The sequence below is a fragment of the Acipenser ruthenus genome, chromosome 35 (genome assembly GCF_902713425.1).
Source record: "Acipenser ruthenus chromosome 35, fAciRut3.2 maternal haplotype, whole genome shotgun sequence".
NCBI lineage: Eukaryota > Metazoa > Chordata > Actinopteri > Acipenseriformes > Acipenseridae > Acipenser > Acipenser ruthenus.
Genome location: NC_081223.1, coordinates 8,100,535 through 8,127,886, shown reverse-complemented (window position 1 = coordinate 8,127,886; position 27,352 = coordinate 8,100,535). Strand labels below are relative to the sequence as shown.

Genomic DNA, 27,352 nt, shown 5'->3' with positions numbered 1-27,352 from the left:
GTGTCAACGGCCGAGTGTTTTTTAGTATATTTGGTAGTCGATTGGAGTTTAAGAAGTGCACAGAATAGGTTATATTGCGATGATGGTTTCTCTCTCGCTCTCTCTCTGTGTGTTCCCTCCCCCGCACGGACATTGTGTGGTGTGGGTATTTGTACTTTTATACCGCGGTATTGTTTTTATTATGTTTTACTGTGTTTTTGAATGTGTATCTTCACTGTATTGCTGGGTAGCAGAGTTGTTGTATTTGCAGCTTAATCCATGACCTCATTCATGTGAACCTTGTTTAACTGCTTGAAATCTTGCTACCTGTTAATAGTTGAATGGAATTGTTGTTTTATAATCAGTACCATTTGAAACTAGGTGTTGCTATTGGAAGTTTACAATAAACAAATGCTTGTTAAAATGTATCTGTGATTTTCTTGGTGACCTTGTTACTACATTCTTAGATCTGTTATCTGAATAAAAAGAACCTAAAGGATCTTCTGTAATCTGTTCGGTGCCTTATTGCACTGAACTGGCGTAGTCAGGCTACATTTATACTTTTACATTCAACACTTGCTGCATCTTGTGATATTTTGTAATTAAAGGCAGGTTTGTGGTGTGTTTTTACTCTTCAGTGACCGTGGAGGTGTTACACCTGCCTGCCTCCTTTGCAGTGTAAAGTATATCAAACGTGTTCTTAAAATCTGATGAAGATTCCCATTTGAATCGTAAGTATTTTGTTTCTATTGTAGCTATTTACACACACTGCTCTGTTGGGCTCCCAGGTTGTTATCTAACAAAACGACGTATGTTGTCCTGCCATAATATTTTACATAGACTTTACTGCCCCGTGTTGCTTTCATCTTAGATGTGATCTCAGGTTCTGCTCCCTCGATCACGTTCTGCAGCATCTCATCTTGCTAATCACTCCCATATGCTTTGGTCGGCTAACAGTTTGGTCGCTGTGGCGCAATCGGTTAGCGCGTTTGGCTATTACCCGAAAGTTTGGTGGTTTTTGTTGATCGCCTTTTTGTCAATCCAGTAAACCTGTGTATTATAAGAAACGTTCAACAGCTCGGAAACACCGTAATAGAATCCTGACAAGCTGCGTCTGTTACAGTAGAAAACCGCATTATTTATTTCAGCACAGACTAGGGTTGTCTTGTATCAAGGCCCGATTGGGTTTATTACGCACATACCAACTGTTGCTCCATGAAAGATGTAATATTATTATTATTATTATTATTTATTTCTTAGCAGACGCCCTTATCCAGGGCGACTTACAATCGCAAGCAAATACATTCAAGTGTTACAATACAAGTCATACAATAAGAGCAAGAAATACAATAATTTTTTTTTCAAGTGTGACAAACCACAATTCAATAATACAGCAGATAATAGTGAGAGTTACATCAGGATATGATTAAGTGCAAAATACTACAGGTTAAACAGTTGGCAGATTACAATATTCTGAAGTACAGGATTAAATGTAGTAAAATAAGGGGCAGATAAGAGCAAAATAAAGCATATTTAAATGAAGGGTGATAGTGTCCCAGGATACAACAGAGAAGTTCTACAGGTGCTGTTTGAAGAGGTGAGTCTTAAGGAGGCGCCGGAATGTGGTCAGGGACTGGGCAGTCCTGACATCTGTAGGGAGGTCATTCCACCACTGCGGAGCAAGGGTGGAGAAGGAGCGGGCTCGGGAGGCAGGGGAGCATAGCGGAGGTAGAGCCAGTCTTCTAGTGCAGGCGGAGCGGAGAGGTCGAGTGGGGGTGTAGGGAGAGATGAGGGTCTGGAGGTAGCTGGGTGCAGTCTGGTCAAGGCATCTGTAGGCTAGTACAAGAGTCTTGAACTGGATGCGAGCGGTGATCGGGAGCCAGTGGAGCGAGCGGAGTAGTGGAGTAGCGTGGGCGAAGCGAGGCAGAGAGAACACCAGGCGGGCAGCAGAGTTCTGGATGAGCTGGAGCGGACGGGTGGCGGACGCAGGGAGGCCAACCAGGAGGGAGTTGCAGTAGTCTAGGCGGGAGAGTACCAGGGCCTGGACCAGGAGCTGGGTAGCGTAGTTGGTGAGGAAGGGTCGGATTCTTCGGATGTTGCTCAGGAAGAATCGGCAAGTGCGTGCCAGAGTGGAGATGTGCTGGGAATAAGAGAGGCAGGGGTCCAGGGTGACTCCAAGGTTCTTAGCAGAGGAAGAGGGAGAGAGTGTGGTAGATTCCAGAGGAACAGAGATAGAGAGATCAGAAGAGGGGGAGGAGGAGGGAAAGAAAAGGAGGTCAGATTTAGAGAGGTTGAGTTTGAGGTGATGCGAGTGCATCCAGGAGGAAATAGCAGACAGGCAGGTAGAGATACGGGAGGAGATGGTGGAGTCAGAGGTGGGGAAGGAGAGGAAAATCTGAGCATCATCAGCATAGAAATGGTATGAGAAACCATAGGATGCGATGAGGGGGCCCAGGGAGCGGGTGTAGAGAGAGAACAGGAGAGGACCCAAGACTGACCCTTGGGGGACTCCAGTTAAGTGAGGGTGAGGTGCGGAGGTTGCTCCACGCCAGGTTACCTGGTAAGTGTGGTTGGAGAGGTAGGAGGAGAACCAGGCCAGAGCAGTGCCAGAGATCCCCAGGTCAGCAAGAGATGAAAGTAGAATAGAGTGATCAACAGTGTAATAACAACTGTAATAACAACTGTACAAAAAGAAACGGATTGAAGCCAACCCAAAAAAGTAAGATTATTTATTTCAATATCGTTATAGCTATAAACGATGCACGCATTTTACAATAGCAATTGCTATATGACAGTGAACAATAAGTAATTTTGTTGCAGTACTGTATACAATGTGAACAGAATCAGACATTGCTCCACTGCTTCAAAGAAACATCTTCAACTTGTATTTAAAAAGGACGCCCAACGTGGGGCTCGAACCCACGACGCTGAGATTAAGAGTCTCATGCTCTACCGACTGAGCTAGCGCGGCTGTCTTGTGAAACCGACTGAGCTATTAATAATCCACTGAACAGTAGCTTTATTATAATGAAAACAGAATACACATGACCACAGTTCTGTATCAAAATTAAATCGTAAGTATTTGGTTTCCATTGTAGCTATTTAAACACACTGCTCTGAATGTTATCTAACAAAACGACGTAAATTGTGCTGCCATAATGGATTACATAGACTTTCCTTCCCCGTGTTGCTTTCTTCTTAGATGTGGTCTCAGGTTCGACTGAGTACTGCTCCCTCGATCATGTTCTGCAGCATCTCGCCTTGCTAATCACAGTACACTGCGATCCTCCGAATTCTGACGCTGCAGTAAATCACCTGGTGTGTGCGTGAACTTATTCTTTTTCTGTTTATATTAAGGAGGGCGACCTGTTTCGTCGCATTCTATATGGGATCACAAGGACACTCCTCTTACAGAAAGAAAATATACGGCAAACAGAGCGATCGCTTCACGGTTAGAAACAAATCAGAACAGTCTGTTAGCAAATTAACTTCATGAAAATACCACACAGGCATTACATAAATGTTACAGATATGTTTCGTAGACACAAAAGTTGTAACATAATTGAGTATATTTGTAAACAATCCGCCAGTAACAGTGATTATCTCACATTATCTCTAGTTTCAAACGCATTATCACAGCCGGCACAATTACGACATGGAAAAAATCCAGTGTATTTGTCCAGTACACCGAGATCTCTCGAACGTTTCAATGAGTCACCCCTTAATAAACACTGTCCGTGTTCATTTCTGTGTATATGACATTGTCTATACACAATACCTGTCATATAAGCCTATTGGTATCAAACCGATCACAATTAATGTGATCCGTGTTTTCAGGCAGATTGATAGTTTTAATCAGTCGTCGAAAAAGCAGCAGTGCTTTGCAACTGTAGTTCGTCTTGCGTACCTTTTGGTAAGATACCCACTCAGAACGTGTCCGCTTCCTCCATCCCCCTAAGGAACACTGGAGGGGTCATCAATAACAGCGAGCAGTTGGCCAAAAACAACACTCACTGTCTCCGTCACGCTGAAAAGTGAACACTCTCACTCTTCCTCGTGGATAGAGAGTCCAAACCACTTTAAAAAACGCATTTCGCTAGCAAATCGCTATAGAAATGATCCCTGAAAGTATTGTTTTATGGGCAAGTGGCCGACCGTCTCCCTCCAACTCTGAGTGGCACCGGTAGCTGTGCCGCTGACAAATTAACAGGAACTTTCATATAATGCAATTGCTGTTGCCCAGTGAGGTGTTACAACAACATTTCAAACTCATTCCAGACTGCAGGCGGTTAAAAGCTTAATTGGGTTCAAGTTTCTCGTATGATTTAAAAAGTAGGAGCCAGTTGCCTCATTTGCATTGTCTGCCTTCCTCCTTTGCACTGTGAAGTCTATCAAATTTGTGCTTAAAATCTGAACACGATTCCCATTTGAATCGTGTATATTTGGTTTCCATTTTAGCTATATGCATACACACTGTTCTGTTGAGCTCCCAGGGTGTTATCTAATAAAACACCATAATCGGTTAGCACGTTCGGTTGTTAACCGAAATGTTGGTGTTTCAAGCCCACGCAAGGATGATGCATTTTGCATTTCTTAATAGCATTAGAAAATGGCACTATAATACGTTTTTATTTCATCCAATTACACTGAAGAAAAAATGTGCTGTTTTTTTTTAATTAAAAAAATTAATTAAAAAAAAAAAAAAACCCTAGTCGTGCTGTTTGCAAAAACCCGGAATCGAAGCAGGAACCGTTACAGCCTAACACTCGCCCAGCTGAGCTATTTCAACTTAACGCGATTTTTCTATCGAGACAGCATTCTTTTCGTCAATCGCCTTTTTGTCAAGCCAGTAAACCTGCATGTAATGAGAAACGTTCAACAGTTCGGAAACACCACAATAGAATCTAATGCCTTTGCAAATGTGTTTCCAAACTGTTAGTTTTTCTCCCAAATGCGGTTTCTCAAAAAATGGTTTTGCCTACTTTTTATTATTATTATTACTTTTTCTAGAGTAAGACCAAAAGGCAAACATCCAGGAAATAGTTAAACACTGCTACAGCGCTTGAACTGTCCCAACAAACGTTTAGCTCTAAAACGTGTACATTAAAAATCTATTAACATCTTTAACACAATCATCTGTTTTCCAATAGCGGTTAATCCACATGGTGATCAATAAAGTGAATGCTGGCTTTGTTCACATATTGGCAAGATGTTTTCACGATTCACGCATATTCTGAAGAAGCACACTAGAATATGGTAATGAAAGGACAGGAAAAAAACTGCTTTATTGGCTCTGGTCTTGTAGCGTCACCTTGATTACTGTCCGTAAGAAAGTGGCATTAATCAAAAACCTAATTATGTAAGGTTCCCAATGTGCAAATACGCAGCATATTTAAACTTCTTCACAATCTTAAATCTTCCCACATGAATGTCAAATACGTACTGACAAGTACGGCCCTTTCCCAATGTAACACTCTGCTGTTTTTGAACACCAACGATGGCTTGGATATTATGTATTAAACCACGATACTATTGTTCCCACTTTCTTTCGTACTACCAAATGTGTGATGCGTGTCAGCCCTTGTGGCCTAATGGCTAAAGCACTGGCCTCCTAAGCCAGGTATTGTGAGTTCGATTCAAATCTGCTGTGTGATTTTGTTATAGGAGGCTGCGTGGTCCAGTGGTTAAAGATAAAGGGCTTGTAACCAGGAGGTCCCCCGGTACAAATCCCACCTCAGCCACTGACTCATTGTGTGACCCTGAGCAAGTCACGTAACTTTCTTGTGCTCCGTTTTCAGGTGAGATGTAACTGTAAGTGACTCTGCAGCTGATGCATAGTTCACACACCCTAGTCTCTGTAAGTCGCCATGTATAATAAAAACGAACATAATTATGGTGTAACAGAGGACAGGGACCTCTTCAGGCTAGACTAGTTCTTTTGGTGAAGTTGAACAGATGCCTAAGGATAGGCTCACGGTCAGATGAGTAGACACGGGGAGACAGGTACTTCCAGAACGTGTGGGTTTATTCAGAACGTGCATCAAGTAAACAATCCGTGTTTATAATCACCAACGAGGAGATAATATTATCCGTGTTATACTAGTATCTGTGTTATACTAGTATCTGGGTAATGCTAGTATCTGTGGTCTGTAATAAACAAGAAACAACGATTTCTATAAACCCTGCTTGTTCCAATAAACAAGGAATTAAGTAAACTAAGGAAACATTGCGATTGGCAGAGTGAATATGCATGAGCTTACTATGCTATGTTTACAATCATTAAACTTAAATCTTACGTATAAATACTGATATCAACTTAAACAGAAATGATGATGAAATACTTATAACTAAGATTATTACTTACATTTCGGCACTGACGCACAGATAGATGGATTATTCGTGTAAGAAAGGGCTTGCTTACTCTCAGCCGTCTATGACAATACAGAAAAAACGACTATCTAAGCTGACTCATAAGGAAACTGTCTCACTAAGATGACGTGTATAAAGAGAACAATATAACATTCATGAACACTAGAGGGCAGCATTTAGCCGTAAATCAAAGACTTTCTAACACAGCCGCCCCCAAATTTGTATAGAAAATTTGCAAGTCAGGAGGAAAGTCTCTGGCTGTTCAGTTGGTCTGGATATCCTCATCCTCTTCCTTGAGAAAGGGAAGCCGGATCAATCTGGCTACTGGACGGATGTAGGCCCGGTCCCGGACCTGGACTTTGGCTGTTCGGATGCGACCATCTCGTCCTCGGTGGGTCTCTGTAACCTTGCCGGTCGGCCACAGAGCACGAGGTAGCTGGGGGTCGACGATCATGACAACCTGGTCAACTGTCAAGTCTTTGCAGTCCTTGTGCCACTTCTGGCGTACCTGAAGATCTGGGAGATAATGTCTTACAAACTTGGCCCAAAAGTTGTCTGCAAGAATCTGGCTGTGGCGCCAACGGCGTCGGCCTAACAGATCGTTTGATGGGTATATCACCTGAGGAAGGGATGCGTCCCGACGTCCCATTAGAAGCACATTGGGAGTAATCGGATCCGGATCAGCTACATCTGAAGACACGTAGCCAAGGGGCTTAGAATTCAGAATCCCTTCAACTTCGATGAGGACGGTGCATAGAACAGGCTCAGTCACAGTACGGTCACCAAGCACCACGCGCAGAGCATTCTTCACCGACTTAATCTCACGTTCCCAGGTTCCACCGAAGTGCGGAGCGTTTGGCGGGTTGAATCGGAAGGTCACTTTCTGATCGGCAAGCTGCTGTTTAAGTGAAGGCTCCATGCTGGCGATAGCCTCTTGTAGTTCATTATCTCCACCACGAAAGTTGGTGCCTCGATCAGAAAGGATTTCAAAGGGCTTGCCCCGTCGAGAGACGAAGCGTCGGAATGCCATCAGGAAGGCATCCGTGTCGAGGTTCTCCAAGAGGTCAAGGTGGACGCAACGGGTCGTTAGGCACTTGAATATAATGCCCCAGCGTTTCTCTGTTCTCCGACCAATTTTGATGGTGAAAGGACCGAAGCAGTCTACTCCTGTAGACCAGAAAGGGGGCTTATAAAGGCGTAAGCGTGCAGGAGGCAAGTCTGCCATTTTCGGCACTTCAGGGTTGGCGCGCCACCTACGGCATTGTTGGCAGGTGTATTGGTGTCGGCGGATGGCCTCTCGGCTGCGTAGTATCCAATACTTACGCCTGATTTCAGCAAGGACTCGTTCTGGTCCAGGGTGGAGAAGCCTTTCATCGTAGTCTTGTATGAGGAGCTTTGTTATTGGATGGCTCGGGTCCAACACAATGGGATGGATTGAATCTGGGTCCAGGCCCTCAGCTTGGCGTAGCCTACCCCCTACTCTAATGAGTCTGAGGCACTGGTCATACTCGGGTGAAAGAGTCCATAGACGGCTATTTGCTGGTATATCTTTGCCTGTCTCAAGGGCATTCAACTCCCCTGAAAAGCTATCTGCCTGAACTTGCTGTAAGAGGAGGATCTCGGCCTCCATCCGGCGTTCAGCTGTCTGTGTGGAACTTGTATCGCTGCTGGCCGCCCCATCAAGGGACTGCTGTGTGGCTACGATCAGGTCATTCCAGGTGCTGAACTGACTAGGATTGGGAAGGTTGATAGACTGTTGTATGGAGACATTTCCACAGAACACTGCTTTCTTCAATTCAGCGGGATCCTCTCCATACTCCGCGGATGGTATTGACGGCCATTTCTCTGGTGGCTGAGACAGAAAAGGAGGACCATGTCTCCAGCGGTTGTGCTGACCTAGTTCTCGCAGGGATTTACCTCGTGTTATGTCGTCTGCCGGATTATTGGCCGTGTCCACGTAACGCCATTTTCTGACATCGGTGAGATTCTGAATCTCTGACACTCGGGTGCCTACAAATACCTTGTACCTGCAGGAGTCAGATTTCAGCCAGGTGAGGACAGTTGTGGAGTCGCTCCATAAAAGCACCTGTGTGATAGGCAGAGTCAGTTCTGTGCAGAGCATTTGGGCGAGCTGGGCTCCGGTGAGCGCTGCGCAGAGTTCAAGGCGTGGCATGGAAAGCTGGTGTTTGGGAGCTACACGGGATCTAGCCATGATGAAGCTGACGTGGATGTGGCCATAATTGTCTTCCGTGCGAAGGTAAGCAACTGAGCCATATATGCGCTCAGCAGCGTCACAGAAGATATGAAGATCCCTCTTTGAGGTTGATACGTTGGCACAAGGTGGGATGTAGCACCTTGGCATTGTAACTCTCGGTAGGTCACTGAGCTCACTCTCCCAGGTAAGCCATCGCTCCAGCAGACTCTGAGGTTTGATAGGATCATCCCAACCTCTTTCTGTCTTCCATAGATCTTGGACGAGTACCTTGGCTCTGGCTGTATATGGAGTGATATAACCAAGGGGGTCATATTGACTGGCGAGAACCTTATAAATATTCCTCATGGTTGGCTCTGGGTACTCTACTGGGCGGTGTTTATAGCCTATCTCATCTGTACTGCAGTTCCAGCGTAGCCCAAGAGTAGGTTCTTGGGGGTCCCCGCTGCTCTGAGAGAGCCACAATTCACAGCTTTCAGATCTCGTTTCGGGAGGTAGGTGTTCGACTACAGAGGGCAAGTTGCTGGCCCACTGTCTGATTTCAAAGCCGCCGGATGACAGTTGATTGCGCATCTTGTCAATGAGCTGTTTAGCGGCAGCTGCCGTAGTCAAACTTTGTAAGCAGTTGTCGACATAGAAGGCCTTGTCGATGGAGTCTAGGACATCTTCATTTCCATCACTGTTGTCATGTGCGTGCTTACGTAAGGCGAAAGTGGCACAGCAGGGGCTGCAGGTAGTGCCAAAGGGCAAGACTTGCCATTCGTAGACATTTGGGGGTTTGTCCCGTTCCATGCCTCTCCAAATGAATCTGAGCAGCGGCTTGTCTGCAGGCAGGAGGCGTACCTGGTGAAACATAGCTTTTATGTCACCACAGATTGCGACTTTGTGTTGTCTGAATCTGAGTAGTACTCCTAGCAGGGATGGACCGAGGGTAGGTCCCGGGAGCAGATGATTATTCAGCACTAGACCATCATGTTGGTAGGAGCAGTTGAACACCAGTCGGTTCTTGCCATTGTGCTGCACTACGTGATGCGGGAAATACCAAGATTCTTCTGAAGCTTCAACTTCTTCTTGACTCAGTATCTTTACATACCCTGCATCTACTAGCTGTTGGATTAGTTGGTTATGAACTTGAGCAAGTTGTGGATCCTTTGCAAGGCGTCGCTCCGTGCGTCGAAGGTTGGGGAGTACCGCCTCCTTCGTTGCTTGGAAGTGGGGGCTGTCTTGGACTCGAAGTAATGGTGTGGCGTAGCGCTGTACTCCTTTTTCGTCCACTCTAATGGTCTTTGCCTCCAGTAGTTCTATAGCCTGCTGATCTTGCTTTGATCGGGTTGCATGTTTCTCATTAATGAATGGTAGGGTGTCCACCTGCCAGAGTCTCTCAACATTCTTCAGCAGATCAGATGTTGAAGGCATAATAGCCGTCAGCAAACATTGCTGTTCACTGGTTTGTTGCTTGAGAAAACTAGCAGGACCCTGTAGCGCCCAGCCTAGGTTGGTACAAACTGCAACTGGAGCCCCAGGCGGGCCTAAATTCACTGGCTTTATGGGTATTACCAGATGTGGGAAGTCTGAACCAATTAGGACCATCGGATGAGCCTTGTCTATCTGGGGTAATGGGAGCCCACGAAGATGAGGGTAGCGCTTCTGTAGGACATTAGTTGGGTAAGAATACTCTGAAAGACCGAGAGTATCCGCTGTGAAGGCATGATGTATCTTGTACTTCGTGCTGGGATCATCAGCAGGGGATATGTCAAACGTGACTGAAGCACCACGAACTTGTACAATGTCCTGTCGCACTGTTCGGAGTGTCATCGTTTCTGGTTGTTTTTTTAACTTGAGCTGTTGGACTGCTGGAGTCAAGACGACTGTCCTCTCGGATCCATCATCCTGTACAGCATAAGTTTCGACGGTTTGGCCTGCATGGTGTAGAAGCACTTTCACCACCTTCAGCATCACATTGTGAGGGCGGTTTGGCCGGTCGAAGTAGATAGTTTCAGGCTCGATGCCAGTCATAAGAACGTTCTTGCATCCTTTCTGAACAGCATCATGCAGGACAGTAAGGTGCAGCTCCTTACATGTGTTGCAAGGCTTCTTGAGGGTGCAAAACTCTGGAGAGTGTGATCGTCCACATCTCCAACAGCGTTCTTTCTCTGTAATCCACTTGATAATCTGTTCCGTGGAGAGCTTCTTGAACTCTGCACATGCATTGAGATAGTGTTCACTATTATCGCAACGGGGGCAGTATGGTTTCGGCTTGTCTTTCCTCTTTGTAGGTGATATCGGACTGGTTGAGGAGCGTGACGTTGGATTGGCTGGCATGGACTCTGTATTGTAGTACACTGATGTTGGTTGCTGTTTCTTCTTGAATGTACAGCATTGCTCCTTCTTATCTGGCTTTTGGGTCTCTCCCTTATAGAGGACGGCTGCCCGGTTAGATATTCGTTTAGCGCGTGACTTGGTCTGCAGCCAGGCGGACAAGTCACAGAGAGTGTAAGTTTGGTCTGCATCAGCTCTCAGTATGCCACGGTTGATGCAGTACTCCACGAATCCATCACGGTAGCTTGCAGGTAGCTTGCTCATGAGTCGGTCGACGTGTGAGCCGCACTTTAGTTCGTATCCATTCTCTCCTTCGAGAGATTGCAGCATGCCAACCAGGGAGTGCACCGCTAGAGCGAAGTCATCAAAGTCTTCAGCGTCTCCAAACTTAATTGGTGGAGCATTCATGATGGTACCTATCTCACACTGAACAAGTTGACGTGGCTGCCCATATTTATCCTTCAGGGCCTGGAGTGCAGCAGTGTATGGCTTGGGGTCGTGCATATAAGCCTTGGCTAACTTGTATGCACTGGGGAGTTTTAGGCGACCTAACAGCACTTGGTACTTGTACTGCTCGGTGAGGTGACTATGGTTGTACATAAGGCTGTCTAGTGCCATCTTGAGGAGGGCAAAGTCACTCTCTTTACCATTCTCGAAGTAGGGAAGGGTAGGCTTCGGTATACCATGTGAGGAGGCAATTAGCAGGTCCATCAGGTTTGGTGCAGGAAGTACCCCAGGTGGATACATAGGTTGCATGTATGGTGATGCTGCTGGTAATGCCTGGTAGGCTACCGATGAACAGGGTGTTTCTCCTACTGAGGGGTGAAGAGGCGTATTGACAGGGTGAGGCTGTTGTAGGTTAGCTGCTCCAGGTATAAACGATGAGACTGTGTCATGGACAGCAGGTGGTAAGTTGGCTGGAGAAGCCTGATTGACTAGGTAAATAGGTACTGATCCCGTAGGTAGCACATTGTGGCCCGGGTCAGTCCCTGTGGTGGTGGGTGCTTGCCATATTGGACTTTGGATAGGTTGGGAAGGCTGGGCGACCGCAGAACTGTCTGTGGTGCAGTCCCATTGCAGTGATAGGCCTACAGCCTTGGGCTGACTGGCTGGAGGGTAGGGCGTTGCCTCAGCGTTCAGAGTGCTCTGTTGGGCATTAGAACCAGTCTTGGTCTGCTGGGGGCCTGTAGGAGGCATTGCAGTGTTGCTCACTGAAGTAATGGTAAGCTGTTCTGCACCGGCATCACCTGAAAGTGACGTGATGCCCTCACTTTGTTCATTTTCTTTGATGAATGATGTAATCATCTGAGCTTCTTCTAGTTGTCTTTCTACCTTCCTGAGGCGCCGTTGTCTCCACAGTTGTTGTGTAATCATTTCTCTCTGTCGGAGGGCCTCACAGGCTTGATAATCTAGTTGTCTGTATTGTTCATCAGCCCTGTTGTCCTCAGCTATCTGACGTTTCAGCTCTTCCAGTTCGGCTCGTTTTTGTTCTTCCCGGAGAATGGCTGACTGTGAATCCCTGAGTGATGTGCTTGAGGCATGGCTGCGTGCGGTGCGTGAGCTGAGCTGTGTGATACGGCTGCTTCGCTGAGATGCGATATCAAACTTTCTGCTCTGGCATGAGCGTGATCTGCTTTGGGTGCTTGCCTCGCTCTGTGGTGCTCGGGCATGTTGTGTGGTGATGGGTGCCCGTGACGGGTGGTATCCCATGTCATAGTCTGAAAGGTATTGCGGAATTTGTCTCTCCCGGGGGATACGGGCACACACTGATGGCTGGCTGCCTGTACTGACGGTTGGGCCCAGTGGTTGGGATATTGTCACTGTACAGACAGTCGGGGTGTCCACTACGGTGGTGGTGGCAACAGCAGGATAAGGTAGGCTGGTAGTTAATGGGTTAACTGGGTTCACAGCACTGGAGATATCCATGCTGTCTGCACTGGCGCCGTGGGTGACAGGATTAGGTCCATCAGCATTTTGCTTGTTATCCATTTTATACTTAGGTCAGTCTGTTCAGTAAGATCCGGCTCGAAGGACCATGTAACAGAGGACAGGGACCTCTTCAGGCTAGACTAGTTCTTTTGGTGAAGTTGAACAGATGCCTAAGGATAGGCTCACGGTCAGATGAGTAGACACGGGGAGACAGGTACTTCCAGAACGTGTGGGTTTATTCAGAACGTGCATCAAGTAAACAATCCGTGTTTATAATCACCAACGAGGAGATAATATTATCCGTGTTATACTAGTATCTGTGTTATACTAGTATCTGGGTAATGCTAGTATCTGTGGTCTGTAATAAACAAGAAACAACGATTTCTATAAACCCTGCTTGTTCCAATAAACAAGGAATTAAGTAAACTAAGGAAACATTGCGATTGGCAGAGTGAATATGCATGAGCTTACTATGCTATGTTTACAATCATTAAACTTAAATCTTACGTATAAATACTGATATCAACTTAAACAGAAATGATGATGAAATACTTATAACTAAGATTATTACTTACATTTCGGCACTGACGCACAGATAGATGGATTATTCGTGTAAGAAAGGGCTTGCTTACTCTCAGCCGTCTATGACAATACAGAAAAAACGACTATCTAAGCTGACTCATAAGGAAACTGTCTCACTAAGATGACGTGTATAAAGAGAACAATATAACATTCAAGAACACTAGAGGGCAGCATTTAGCCGTAAATCAAAGACTTTCTAACAATGGTATGTTTTATTAGCATGTGATATTTTGTAGATCTTGTTATCTGCTAAGTCCGCTCACGCTTTCCAGAACGTGCTCGAGTGCTCTGGCAGCAGCCATGAAGCAAGTCAATTTTTCCGTTGAAATAAATAACTACTCTGTTTTTGTGGATGGGGGTGTTTTTTGAAAAGATCAGTTAAATAGCTACGTATTTTGAAATAATGATGTATTCATTATTATGAACGTTAACAGAAATTATATTGTATTTACATTTCCCACGTGTGCTTGCCTTGTACAATTCTGACAGAGTTTCAACAAAGGCATTTGACTTCGGTTCATTAGTTAGCCCTACTGCCATCTACAACATTACTGCGGGTGTCATTTACTTCTTTTGGATGTTTTCACAAACAATCGTGCGAGCATGTAGTCGTGGCCGAGTGGTTAAGGCGATGGACTAGAAATCCATTGGGGTTTCCCCGCGCAGGTTCGAATCCTGCCGACTACGTAAGCTTTGTTTTTAATTGATTGTATGTGTTCATAGTTAATACATGTTTAAAGCTCAGGAAGTCTGAAATATTACTGGTTGTACTTCATATCGCTTCGGTTCATTTTGTTAAAGATTGTTCATTTTGGCACCATTACAAATGCTGTGGTTTCTGGAAGAAAAGCCATGGCCCGTACGGGGATCGAACCCGCGAAGGATGTGGTGAGGTGCAGGCTTGCGGTGACTTTCTCTCATTTAACGACCTTGTGATTTGAATACTAACAAGAAAAACAAATCAAATTACCAAGCGTTCGGTGGACGTTTTAAGAAATAAATGAACAAAAAGATTTGTCAGAAGTGGGATTCGAACCCACGCCTCCAGAGAGACTGCGACCTGAACGCAGCGCCTTAGACCGCTCGGCCATCCTAACTGACACCGACGACTATGCCCAACAATGCAGTACACTGCTGAACCTCCAATGTCTGACGCTGCAGTAAATCACCTGGTGTGCGTGAACTTATTCTTTTTCTCTTTCTATTAAGGAGGGCGACCTGTTTCGTCGCATTCTATATGGGATCACAAGGACACCCCTCTTACAGAAAGAAAATATACGGCAAACAGAGCGATCGCTTCACGGTTAGAAACAAATCAGAACAGTCTGTTAGCAAATTAACTTCATGAAAAAACCACACAGGCATTACATAAATGTTACAGATATGTTTCGTAGACAAAACAGTTGTAACATAATTAAGTACATTTGTAAACAATCCGCCAGTAACAGTGATTATCTCACATTATCTCTAGTTTCAAACGCATTATCACAGGCGGCACAATTACGACATGGAAAAAATCCAGTATATTTGTCCAGTACACCTAGATCTCTCGAACATTTAAATGAGTCAGCCCTTAATAAACACTGTCCGTGTTCATTTCTGTGTATCTGACATTGTCTATCCACAATACCTGTCATGTAAGCCGATTGGTATCAAACCGATCACAATTGATGTGATCCGTGTTTTCAGTCAGATTGATAGTTTTAATCAATCATCGAAAAAGCAGCAGTGCTTTGCAACTGTAGTTCGTCTTGCGTACCTTTTGGTAAGATACCCACTCAGAACGTGTCCGCTTCCTCCATCCCCCTAAGGAACACTGGAGGGGTCATCAATAACAGCGAGCAGTTGGCCAAAAACAACACTCACTGTCTCCTTCACGCTCAAAAGCGAACACTCTCACTCTTCCTCGTGGCTAGCGAGTCCAAACACTTTAAAAACGCATTTCGCTAGCAAATCGCTATAGAAATGATCCCTGAAAGTATTGTTTTATGGGTAAGTGGCCGACCGTCTCCCTCCAACTCTGAATGGCACCGGTAGCTGTGCCGCTGACAAATTAACAGGAACTTTCATATAATGCAATTGCTTAGCCCAGTGAGGTGTTACAACAGCATTTCAAACTCATTCCAGACTGCAGGCGGTTAAAAGCTTAATTGGGTTCAAGTTTCTCGTATGATTTAAAATGTAGGAGCCAGTTGCCTCATTTGCCTTGTCTGCCTTCCTCCTTTGCACTGTGAAGTCTATCAAATTTGTGCTTAAAATCTGAATACGATTCCCATTTGAATCGTGTATATTTGGTTTCCATTTTAGCAATATGCATACACACTGTTCTGTCGAGCTCCAAGGGTGTTATCCAATAAAACACCATAATCGGTTAGCACGTTCGGCTGTTAATCAAAAGGTTGGTGTTTCAAGCCCACGCAGGGATGATGCTTTTTGCATTTCTTTATCGCATTAGAAAATGGCACTATAATACTTTTTTATTTCCTCCAATTACACTGAAGAAAAAATGTGCTGTTTTTTTAATTCAAAAAATTAATTAAAAAAAAAAAAAAAACCCTAGTCGTGCTGTTTGCAAAAACCCGGTATCGAAGCAGGGACCGTTACAATCTAACACTCGCCCAGCTGAGCTATTTCTGCTTGACACGATTTTTCTATCGAGACAGCATTCTTTTCGTCAATCGCCTTTTTGTCAAGCCAGTAAACCTGCATGTAATGAGAAACGTTCAACAGTTCGGAAACACCACAATAGAATCCAATGCCTTTGCAAATGTGTTTCCAAACTGTTAGTTTTTCTCCCAAATGCGGTTTCTCAAAAAATGGTTTTGCCTCCTTTTTAGTATTATTATTACTTTTTCTAGAGTAAGACCAAAAGGCAAACATCCAGGAAATAGTTAAACACTGCTACAGCGCTTGAACTGTCCCAACAAACGTTTAGCTCTAAAACGTGTACATTAAAAATCTATTAACATCTTTAACACAATCATCTGTTTTCCAATAGCGGTTAATCCACATGGTGATCAATAAAGTGAATGCTGGCTTTGTTCACATATTGGCAAAATGTTTTCACGATTCACGCATATTCTGAACAAGCACACTAGAATATGGTAATGAAATGACAGGAAAATAACTGCTTTATTGGCTCTGGTCTTGTAGCGTCACCTTGATTACTGTCCGTAAGAAAGTGGCATTAATCAAAAACCTAATTATGTAAGGTTCCCAATGCGCAAATACGCAGCATATTTAAACTTCTTCACAATCTTAAATCTTCCCACATGAATGTCAAATAAGTACTGACAAGTACGGCCCTTTCCCAATGTAACACTCTGCTGTGTTTGAACACCAACGATGGCTTGGATAGTATGTATTAAACCACGATACTATTGTTCCCACTTTCTTTAGTACTACAAAATGTGTTTTTCCTGTCAGCCCTTGTGGCCTAAGCCTGAGATTGTGGGTTCGAGTCCCATCTGGGGTGTGATTTTGTTATAGGAGGCTGCGTGGTCCAGTGGTTAAAGATAAAGGGCTTGTAACCAGGAGGTCCCCCGGTACAAATCCCACCTCAGCTATTGACTCATTGTGTGACCCTGAGCAAGTCACTTCACTTCCTTGTGCTCCGTTTTCGGGTGAGATGTAACTGTAAGTGACTCTGCAGCTGATGCATAGTTCACACACCCTAGTCTCTGTAAGTCGCCGTGTATAATAAAAACGAACATAATTATGGTATGTTTTATTAGCATGTGATATTTTGTATATCTTGTTATCTGCTAAGTCCGCTCACGCTTTCCAGAACGCGCTCGAGTGCTCTGGCAGCAGCCATGAAGCAAGTCAATTTTTCAGTTGAAATAAATAACTACTCTGTTTTTGTGGATGGGGGTGTTTTTTGAAAAGATCAGTTAAATAGCTACGTATTTTGAAATAATGATGTATTCATTATTATGAACGTTAACAGAAATTATATTGTATTTACATTTCCCACGTGTGCTTGCCTTGTACAATTCTGACAGTTTCAACAAAGGCATTTGACTTCGGTTCATTAGTTAGCCCTACTGCCATCTACAACATTACTGCGGGTGTCATTTACTTCTTTTGGATGTTTTCACAAACAATCGTGCGAGCATGTAGTCGTGGCCGAGTGGTTAAGGCGATGGACTAGAAATCCATTGGGGTTTCCCCGCGCAGGTTCGAATAATGCCGACTATGTAAGCTTTGTTTTTAATTGATTGTATGTGTTCATAGTTAATACATGTTTAAAGCTCAGGAAGTCTGAAATATTACTGGTTGTACTTCATATCGCTTCGGTTCATTTTGTTAAAGATTGTTCATTTTGGCACCATTACAAATGCTGTGGTTTCTTTAAAGAAGAAAAGCCATGGCCCGTACGGGGATCGAACCCGCGAAGGATGTGGTGAGGTGCAGGCTTGCGGTGACTTTCTCTCATTTAACGACCTTGTGATTTGAATACTAACAAGAAAAACAAATCAAATTACCAAGCATTCGGTGGACGTTTTAAGAAATAAATGAACAAAAAGATTTGTCAGAAGTGGGATTCGAACCCACGCCTCCAGAAAGACTGCGACCTGAACGCAGCGCCTTAGACCGCTCGGCCATCCTGACCGACACCGACGACTGTGCCCAACACTGCAGTACACTGCTGAACCTCCAATGTCTGACGCTGCAGTAAATCACCTGGTGTGTGCGTGAACTTATTCTTTTTCTCTTTCTATTAAGGAGGGCGACCTGTTTCGTCGCATTCTATATGGGATCACAAGGACACCCCTCTTACAGAAAGAAAATATACGGCAAACAGAGCGATCGCTTCACGGTTAGAAACAAATCAGAACAGTCTGTTAGCAAATTAACTTCATGAAAAAAACACACAGGCATTACATAAATGTTACAGATATGTTTCGTAGACAAAACAGTTGTAACATAATTGAGTACATTTGTAAACAATCCGCCAGTAACAGTGATTATCTCACACCATCTCTAGTTTCAAACGCATTATCACAGGCGGCACAATTACGACATGGAAAAAATCCAGTATATTTGTCCAGTACACCTAGATCTCTCGAACATTTAAATGAGTCAGCCCTTAATAAACACTGTCCGTGTTCATTTCTGTGTATCTGACATTGTCTATCCACAATACCTGTCATGTGAGCCGATTGGTATCAAACCGATCACAATTGATGTGATCCGTGTTTTCAGTCAGATTGATAGTTTTAATCAATCATCGAAAAAGCAGCAGTGCTTTGCAACTGTAGTTCGTCTTGCGTACCTCTTGGTAAGATACCCACTCAGAACGTGTCCGCTTCCTCCATCCCCCTAAGGAACACTGGAGGGGTCATCAATAACAGCGAGCAGTTGGCCAAAAACAACACTCACTGTCTCCTTCACGCTCAAAAGCGAACACTCTCACTCTTCCTCGTGGCTAGCGAGTCCAAACACTTTAAAAACGCATTTCGCTAGCAAATCGCTATAGAAATGATCCCTGAAAGTATTGTTTTATGGGTAAGTTGCCGACCGTCTCCCTCCAACTCTGAATGGCACCGGTAGCTGTGCCGCTGACAAATTAACAGGAACTTTCATATAATGCAATTGCTTAGCCCAGTGCGGTGTTACAACAACATTTCAAACTCATTCCAGACTGCAGGCGGTTAAAAGCTTAATTGGGTTCAAGTTTCTCGTATGATTTAAAATGTAGGAGCCAGTTGCCTCATTTGCATTGTCTGCCTTCCTCCTTTGCACTGTGAAGTCTATCAAATTTGTGCTTAAAATCTGAATACGATTCCCATTTGAATCGTGTATATTTGGTTTCCATTTTAGCAATATGCATACACACTGTTCTGTCGAGCTCCCAGGGTGTTATCCAATAATACACCATACTCGGTTAGCACGTTCGGCTGTTAATCAAAAGGTTGGTGTTTCAAGCCCACGCAGGGATGATGCTTTTTGCATTTCTTTATCGCATTAGAAAATGGCACTATAATACTTTTTATTTCCTCCAATTACACTGAAGAAAAAATGTGCTGTTTTTTTTTAATTCAAAAAATTAATTAAAAAAAAAACAAAAAAACCCTAGTCGTGCTGTTTGCAAAAACCCGGTATCGATGCAGGGACCGTTACAGTCTAACACTCGCCCAGCTGAGCTATTTCTGCTTGACGCGATTTTTCTATCGAGACAGCATTCTTTTCGTCAATCGCCTTTTTGTCAAGCCAGTAAACATGCATGTAATGAGAAACGTTCAACAGTTCGGAAACACCACAATAGAATCCAATGCCTTTGCAAATGTGTTTCCAAACTGTTAGTTTTTCTCCCAAATGCGGTTTCTCAAAAAATGGTTTTGCCTACTTTTTAGTATTATTATTACTTTTTCTAGAGTAAGACCAAAAGGCAAACATCCAGGAAATAGTTAAACACTGCTACAGCGCTTGAACTGTCCCAACAAACGTTTAGCTCTAAAACGTGTACATTAAAAATCTATTAACATCTTTAACACAATCATCTGTTTTCCAATAGCGGTTAATCCACATGGTGATCAATAAAGTGAATGCTGGCTTTGTTCACATATTGGCAAGATGTTTTCACGATTCACGCATATTCTGAACAAGCACACTAGAATATGGTAATGAAATGACAGGAAAATAACTGCTTTATTGGCTCTGGTCTTGTAGCGTCACCTTGATTACTGTCCGTAAGAAAGTGGCATTAATCAAAAACCTAATTATGTAAGGTTCCCAATGCGCAAATACGCAGCATATTTAAACTTCTTCACAATCTTAAATCTTCCCACATGAATGTCAAATAAGTACTGACAAGTACGGCCCTTTCCCAATGTAACACTCTGCTGTGTTTGAACACCAACGATGGCTTGGATAGTATGTATTAAACCACGATACTATTGTTCCCACTTTCTTTAGTACTAACAAATGTGTTTTTCCTGTCAGCCCTTGTGGCCTAATGGATAAGGCACTGGCCTCCTAAGCCTGAGATTGTGGGTTCGAGTCCCATCTGGGGTGTGATTTTGTTATAGGAGGCTGCGTGGTCCAGTGGTTAAAGATAAAGGGCTTGTAACCAGGAGGTCCCCCGGTACAAATCCCACCTCAGCCACTGACTCATTGTGTGACCCTGAGCAAGTCACTTCACTTCCTTGTGCTCCGTTTTCGGGTGAGATGTAACTGTAAGTGACTCTGCAGCTGATGCATAGTTCACACACCCTAGTCTCTGTAAGTCGCCATGTATAATAAAAACGAACATAATTATGGTATGTTTTATTAGCATGTGATATTTTGTAGATCTTGTTATCTGCTAAGTCCGCTCACGCTTTCCAGAACGTGCTCGAGTGCTCTGGCAGCAGCCATGAAGCAAGTCAATTTTTCCGTTGAAATAAATAACTACTCTGTTTTTGTGGATGGGGGTGTTTTTTGAAAAGATCAGTTAAATAGCTACGTATTTTGAAATAATGATGTATTCATTATTATGAACGTTAACAGAAATTATATTGTATTTACATTTCCCACGTGTGCTTGCCTTGTACAATTCTGACAGAGTTTCAACAAAGGCATTTGACTTCGGTTCATTAGTTAGCCCTACTGCCATCTACAACATTACTGCGGGTGTCATTTACTTCTTTTGGATGTTTTCACAAACAATCGTGCGAGCATGTAGTCGTGGCCGAGTGGTTAAGGCGATGGACTAGAAATCCATTGGGGTTTCCCCGCGCAGGTTCGAATCCTGCCAACTACGTAAGCTTTGTTTTTAATTGATTGTATGTGTTCATAGTTAATACATGTTTAAAGCGCAGGAAGTCTGAAATATTACTGGTTGTACTTCATATCGCTTCGGTTCATTTTGTTAAAGATTGTTCATTTTGGCACCATTACAAATGCTGTGGTTTCTTTAAAGAAGAAAAGCCATGGCCCGTACGGGGATCGAACCCGCGAAGGATGTGGTGAGGTGCAGGCTTGCGGTGACTTTCTCTCATTTAACGACCTTGTGATTTGAATACTAACAAGAAAAACAAATCAAATTACCAAGCATTCGGTGGACGTTTTAAGAAATAAATGAACAAAAAGATTTGTCAGAAGTGGGATTCGAACCTACGCCTCCAGAGAGACTGCGACCTGAACGCAGCGCCTTAGACCGCTCGGCCATCCTAACTGACACCGACGACTATGCCCAACAATGCAGTACACTGCTGAACCTCCAATGTCTGACGCTGCAGTAAATCACCTGGTGTGTGCGTGAACTTATTCTTTTTCTCTTTCTATTAAGGAGGGCGACCTGTTTCGTCGCATTCTATATGGGATCACAAGGACACCCCTCTTACAGAAAGAAAATATACGGCAAACAGAGCGATCGCTTCACGGTTAGAAACAAATCAGAACAGTCTGTTAGCAAATTAACTTCATGAAAAAACCACACAGGCATTACATAAATGTTACAGATATGTTTCGTAGACAAAACAGTTGTAACATAATTGAGTACATTTGTAAACAATCCGCCAGTAACAGTGATTATCTCACATTATCTCTAGTTTCAAACGCATTATCACAGGCGGCACAATTACGACATGGAAAAAATCCAGTATATTTGTCCAGTACACCTAGATCTCTCGAACATTTAAATGAGTCAGCCCTTAATAAACACTGTCCGTGTTCATTTCTGTGTATCTGACATTGTCTATCCACAATACCTGTCATGTGAGCCGATTGGTATCAAACCGATCACAATTGATGTGATCCGTGTTTTCAGTCAGATTGATAGTTTTAATCAATCATCGAAAAAGCAGCAGTGCTTTGCAACTGTAGTTCGTCTTGCGTACCTCTTGGTAAGATACCCACTCAGAACGTGTCCGCTTCCTCCATCCCCCTAAGGAACACTGGAGGGGTCATCAATAACAGCGAGCAGTTGGCCAAAAACAACACTCACTGTCTCCTTCACGCTCAAAAGCGAACACTCTCACTCTTCCTCGTGGCTAGCGAGTCCAAACACTTTAAAAACGCATTTCGCTAGCAAATCGCTATAGAAATGATCCCTGAAAGTATTGTTTTATGGGCAAGTGGCCGACCGTCTCCCTCCAACTCTGAATGGCACCGGTAGCTGTGCCGCTGACAAATTAACAGGAACTTTCATATAATGCAATTGCTTAGCCCAGTGCGGTGTTACAACAACATTTCAAACTCATTCCAGACTGCAGGCGGTTAAAAGCTTAATTGGGTTCAAGTTTCTCGTATGATTTAAAATGTAGGAGCCAGTTGCCTCATTTGCATTGTCTGCCTTCCTCCTTTGCACTGTGAAGTCTATCAAATTTGTGCTTAAAATCTGAATACGATTCCCATTTGAATCGTGTATATTTGGTTTCCATTTTAGCAATATGCATACACACTGTTCTGTCGAGCTCCCAGGGTGTTATCCAATAAAACACCATAATCGGTTAGCACGTTCGGCTGTTAATCAAAAGGTTGGTGTTTCAAGCCCACGCAGGGATGATGCTTTTTGCATTTCTTTATCGCATTAGAAAATGGCAGTATAATACTTTTTTATTTCCTCCAATTACACTGAAGAAAAAATGTGCTGTTTTTTTAATTAAAAAAATTAATTAAAAAAAAAAAAAACCCTAGTCGTGCTGTTTGCAAAAACCCGGTATCGATGCAGGGACCGTTACAGTCTAACACTCGCCCAGCTGAGCTATTTCTGCTTGACGCGATTTTTCTATCGAGACAGCATTCTTTTCGTCAATCGCCTTTTTGTCAAGCCAGTAAACATGCATGTAATGAGAAACGTTCAACAGTTCGGAAACACCACAATAGAATCCAATGCCTTTGCAAATGTGTTTCCAAACTGTTAGTTTTTCTCCCAAATGCGGTTTCTCAAAAAATGGTTTTGCCTACTTTTTAGTATTATTATTACTTTTTCTAGAGTAAGACCAAAAGGCAAACATCCAGGAAATAGTTAAACACTGCTACAGCGCTTGAACTGTCCCAACAAATGTTTAGCTCTAAAACGTGTACATTAAAAATCTATTAACATCTTTAACACAATCATCTGTTTTCCAATAGCGGTTAATCCACATGGTGATCAATAAAGTGAATGCTGGCTTTGTTCACATATTGGCAAGATGTTTTCATGATTCACGCATATTCTGAACAAGCACACTAGAATATGGTAATGAAATGACAGGAAAATAATTGCTTTATTGGCTCTGGTCTTGTAGCGTCACCTTGATTACTGTCCGTAAGAAAGTGGCATTAATCAAAAACCTAATTATGTAAGGTTCCCAATGCGCAAATACGCAGCATATTTAAACTTCTTCACAATCTTAAATCTTCCCACATGAATGTCAAATAAGTACTGACAAGTACGGCCCTTTCCCAATGTAACACTCTGCTGTGTTTGAACACCAACGATGGCTTGGATAGTATGTATTAAACCACGATACTATTGTTCCCACTTTCTTTAGTACTACCAAATGTGTTTTTCCTGTCAGCCCTTGTGGCCTAATGGATAAGGCACTGGCCTCCTAAGCCTGAGATTGTGGGTGCGAGTCCCATCTGGGGTGTGAATTTGTTATAGGAGGCTGCGTGGTCCAGTGGTTAAAGATAAAGGGCTTGTAACCAGGAGGTCCCCCGGTACAAATCCCACCTCAGCCACTGACTCATTGTGTGACCCTGAGCAAGTCACTTCACTTCCTTGTGCTCCGTTTTCGGGTGAGATGTAACTGTAAGTGACTCTGCAGCTGATGCATAGTTCACACACCCTAGTCTCTGTAAGTCGCCATGTATAATAAAAACGAACATAATTATGGTATGTTTTATTAGCATGTGATATTTTGTAGATCTTGTTATCTGCTAAGTCCGCTCACGCTTTCCAGAACGTGCTCGAGTGCTCTGGCAGCAGCCATGAAGCAAGTCAATTTTTCCGTTGAAATAAATAACTACTCTGTTTTTGTGGATGGGGGTGTTTTTTGAAAAGATCAGTTAAATAGCTACGTATTTTGAAATAATGATGTATTCATTATTATGAACGTTAACAGAAATTATATTGTATTTACATTTCCCACGTGTGCTTGCCTTGTACAATTCTGACAGAGTTTCAACAAAGGCATTTGACTTCGGTTCATTAGTTAGCCCTACTGCCATCTACAACATTACTGCGGGTGTCATTTACTTCTTTTGGATGTTTTCACAAACAATCGTGCGAGCATGTAGTCGTGGCCGAGTGGTTAAGGCGATGGACTAGAAATCCATTGGGGTTTCCCCGCGCATGTTCGAATCCTGCCGACTACGTAAGCTTTGTTTTTAATTGATTGTATGTGTTCATTGTTAATACATGTTTAAAGCTCAGGAAGTCTGAAATATTACTGGTTGTACTTCATATCGCTTCGGTTCATTTTGTTAAAGATTGTTCATTTTGGCACCATTACAAATGCTGTGGTTTCTTTAAAGAAGAAAAGCCATGGCCCGTACGGGGATCGAACCTGCGAAGGATGTGGTGAGGTGCAGGCTTGCGGTGACTTTCTCTCATTTAACGACCTTGTGATTTGAATACTAACAAGAAAAACAAATCAAATTACCAAGCATCCGGTGGACGTTTTAAGAAATAAATGAACAAACAGATTTGTCAGAAGCGGGATTCAAACCCACGCCTCTAGAGAACTGCGACCTGAACGCAGCGTCTTAGACCGCTCGGCAATCCTGACTTACACCAACGACTTTGCACAACACTGCAGTACACTGCTGAACCTCCAATGTCTGACGCTGCAGTAAATCACCTGGTGTGTGCGTGAACACATTCTTTTTCTCTTTCTATTAAGGAGGGCGACCTGTTTCGTCGCATTCTATATGGGATCACAAGGACACTCCTCTTACAGAAAGAAAATATACGGCAAACAGAGCGATCACTTCACGGTTAGAAACAAATCAGAACAGTCTGTTAGCAAATTAACTTCATGAAAAAAACACACAGGCATTACATAAATGTTACAGATATGTTTTGTAGACAAAAAAGTTGTAACATAATTGAATACATTTGTAAACAATCCGCCAGTAACAGTGATTATCTCACATTATCTCTAGTTTCAAACGCATTATCACAGGCGGCACAATCACGACATGGAAAAAAATCCAGCATATTTGTCCAGTACACCTAGATCTCTCGAACATTTAAATGAGTCAGCCCTTAATAAACACTGTCCGTGTTCATTTCTATGTATATGACATTGTCTATACACAATACCTGTCATGTAAGCCTATTGATATCAAACCGATCACAATTGATGTGATCCGTGTTTTCTGTCAGATTGATAGTTTTAATAAATCGTCGAAAAAGCAGCAGTGCTTTGCAACTGTAGTTCGTCTTTCGTACCTTTTGGTAAGATACCCACTCAGAACATGTCTGCTTCCTCCAGCCCCCTAAGGGACACTGGAGGGGTCATCAATAACAGCGAGCAGTTGGCCAAAAAACAACACTCGCTGTCTCCTTCACGCTCAAAAACGAACACTCTCGCTCTTCCTTGTGGATAGCGAGTCCAAACACTTTAGAAACGCATTTCGCCAGCTTTTATATAAATGTTTATTAGAAAAATTCAAAACAAATCAAAATACATTCATAACATCAAAAACCAATACAAAGAAACATTACAAAAACAACTCACGCGGTGTTCTCATTTTCCATTTTCTCAAGGCTGTCTTTTTGCCCAAAGCCTTTATGTCTATCCACACATAATCTCTAATCCTAGAAATCACAATTTTACAGAAATCATTTACATTTGTTTTATTTTTAAACATACTCAGATTTCTAATACTCCACAGTGCCTCTTTTGCACAATTAATTATCAGCCATCCTTTTTCCCTGTCATTTGATTTAATCCCTTTTCTCGGCCCATACAATATTAAATTGACACATAAATCTTTTTTTAAATAAATTTCCGTGTCCAATTATTTACCCTTTCCCAACATTTCCTCGCATACTCTCATTCATAAAACACATGTTGTATCATTTCTTCTGCCCCACACTCTCCTCTAACACATGCATTCGACCTCGACACATATCTTCTATAGAGCAGCTCTTTACAAGGCATCCTTGCATGTGCTGTTAACCATGCTATGTCCTTTTGTTTATTACTTAATCTAAAATAATTTACATTGTTCCATACCATTTCTGAGTCTTTGTCACTCAATAAGCCTATTCTACGTAATTTTCCACTTGCCTCCTTCTTTTTAATCAATTTCTTTGCTGACCACTCGGCTTCCATCGCTTTACACACATTATTTTGTATAATAAAATTCATGGCCTTCCTGTACACAAAAGGCATATCCTGACTGTATGGCACAGTATTCGTTAATTTCAGTATACCCATTCTCCTCAAAAACTGTCCAAAATAAAACCTAGCAAAAAACACTCTATTTTTTTATTCACTTCAATAATTGCCTTCATCATGTGACATACACAACGGACCCATAGAAAATAAATGACATTTGGAAAGCCCTTACCACCCTGATTCCCTTGTAAGATTACTGATTCTCTCTTGACCTTCTCAAATTTCTCTCCCCAAAAAAACCGAAACAATTGTCTATGTAATGTTCTACCTGATGCAACATCAGGTGGGAACACCCTTGCTACATACAGCAGCATTGGCATCAGTACCATTTTTATATTTAATAGTTTCCCCTCTAGCGATAGCCTTCTTAACTTCCAATAATCCATTTTCCTCTTTACCCTCCCTAAGACTTCTTCGTATGCCTTCCGAGAAGCACAAAGGGAGATTTTTTTATATTTTTTTTTAGCAATGGAAGAGTTTATGTTATTTGGGAATATATATAAATGGCTAGAAGTTTTCTTGCATTGGGTTGAATACATGCAATTGTGATTACACTTTCCTGCCCAGTGTTGCTTTCTTCTTAGATGTGGTCTCAGTTTCGGCTGAGCAGTTTGGTCTCTGTTGCGCAATTGGTTAGCGC

The 27,352-nt window shown here is 43.0% G+C and overlaps 12 non-coding genes across 12 annotated transcripts; 5 read left to right on the top strand and 7 right to left on the bottom strand.

Annotated features, from left to right (window-relative positions):
• Nucleotides 1–3,900: 3,900 nt before the first annotated feature.
• On the bottom strand, nucleotides 3,901–4,117 carry LOC131705440 (small nucleolar RNA U3). The gene has a single exon (XR_009310396.1). It is a non-coding gene; the product is annotated as a small nucleolar RNA U3 (small nucleolar RNA).
• Nucleotides 4,118–13,995: 9,878 nt separating this feature from the next.
• trnas-aga (transfer RNA serine (anticodon AGA)) lies at nucleotides 13,996–14,077 on the top strand. Its single transcript has one exon. It is a non-coding gene; the product is annotated as a tRNA-Ser (tRNA).
• A 328-nt stretch (nucleotides 14,078–14,405) lies between these two features.
• trnal-cag (transfer RNA leucine (anticodon CAG)) lies at nucleotides 14,406–14,487 on the bottom strand. Its single transcript has one exon. It is a non-coding gene; the product is annotated as a tRNA-Leu (tRNA).
• Nucleotides 14,488–15,163: 676 nt separating this feature from the next.
• LOC131705401 (small nucleolar RNA U3) lies at nucleotides 15,164–15,378 on the bottom strand. Its single transcript, XR_009310358.1, has one exon. It is a non-coding gene; the product is annotated as a small nucleolar RNA U3 (small nucleolar RNA).
• A 2,130-nt stretch (nucleotides 15,379–17,508) lies between these two features.
• On the top strand, nucleotides 17,509–17,590 carry trnas-aga (transfer RNA serine (anticodon AGA)). The gene has a single exon. It is a non-coding gene; the product is annotated as a tRNA-Ser (tRNA).
• A 332-nt stretch (nucleotides 17,591–17,922) lies between these two features.
• On the bottom strand, nucleotides 17,923–18,004 carry trnal-cag (transfer RNA leucine (anticodon CAG)). Its single transcript has one exon. It is a non-coding gene; the product is annotated as a tRNA-Leu (tRNA).
• A 678-nt stretch (nucleotides 18,005–18,682) lies between these two features.
• LOC131705400 (small nucleolar RNA U3) lies at nucleotides 18,683–18,897 on the bottom strand. Its single transcript, XR_009310357.1, has one exon. It is a non-coding gene; the product is annotated as a small nucleolar RNA U3 (small nucleolar RNA).
• Nucleotides 18,898–20,337: 1,440 nt separating this feature from the next.
• On the top strand, nucleotides 20,338–20,410 carry trnar-ccu (transfer RNA arginine (anticodon CCU)). The gene has a single exon. It is a non-coding gene; the product is annotated as a tRNA-Arg (tRNA).
• Nucleotides 20,411–21,055: 645 nt separating this feature from the next.
• trnas-aga (transfer RNA serine (anticodon AGA)) lies at nucleotides 21,056–21,137 on the top strand. The gene has a single exon. It is a non-coding gene; the product is annotated as a tRNA-Ser (tRNA).
• A 1,092-nt stretch (nucleotides 21,138–22,229) lies between these two features.
• On the bottom strand, nucleotides 22,230–22,444 carry LOC131705399 (small nucleolar RNA U3). Its single transcript, XR_009310356.1, has one exon. It is a non-coding gene; the product is annotated as a small nucleolar RNA U3 (small nucleolar RNA).
• A 2,153-nt stretch (nucleotides 22,445–24,597) lies between these two features.
• Nucleotides 24,598–24,679, top strand: trnas-aga (transfer RNA serine (anticodon AGA)). Its single transcript has one exon. It is a non-coding gene; the product is annotated as a tRNA-Ser (tRNA).
• A 1,092-nt stretch (nucleotides 24,680–25,771) lies between these two features.
• Nucleotides 25,772–25,981, bottom strand: LOC131705479 (small nucleolar RNA U3). The gene has a single exon (XR_009310434.1). It is a non-coding gene; the product is annotated as a small nucleolar RNA U3 (small nucleolar RNA).
• Between the last annotated feature and the right edge of the window lie 1,371 nt (nucleotides 25,982–27,352).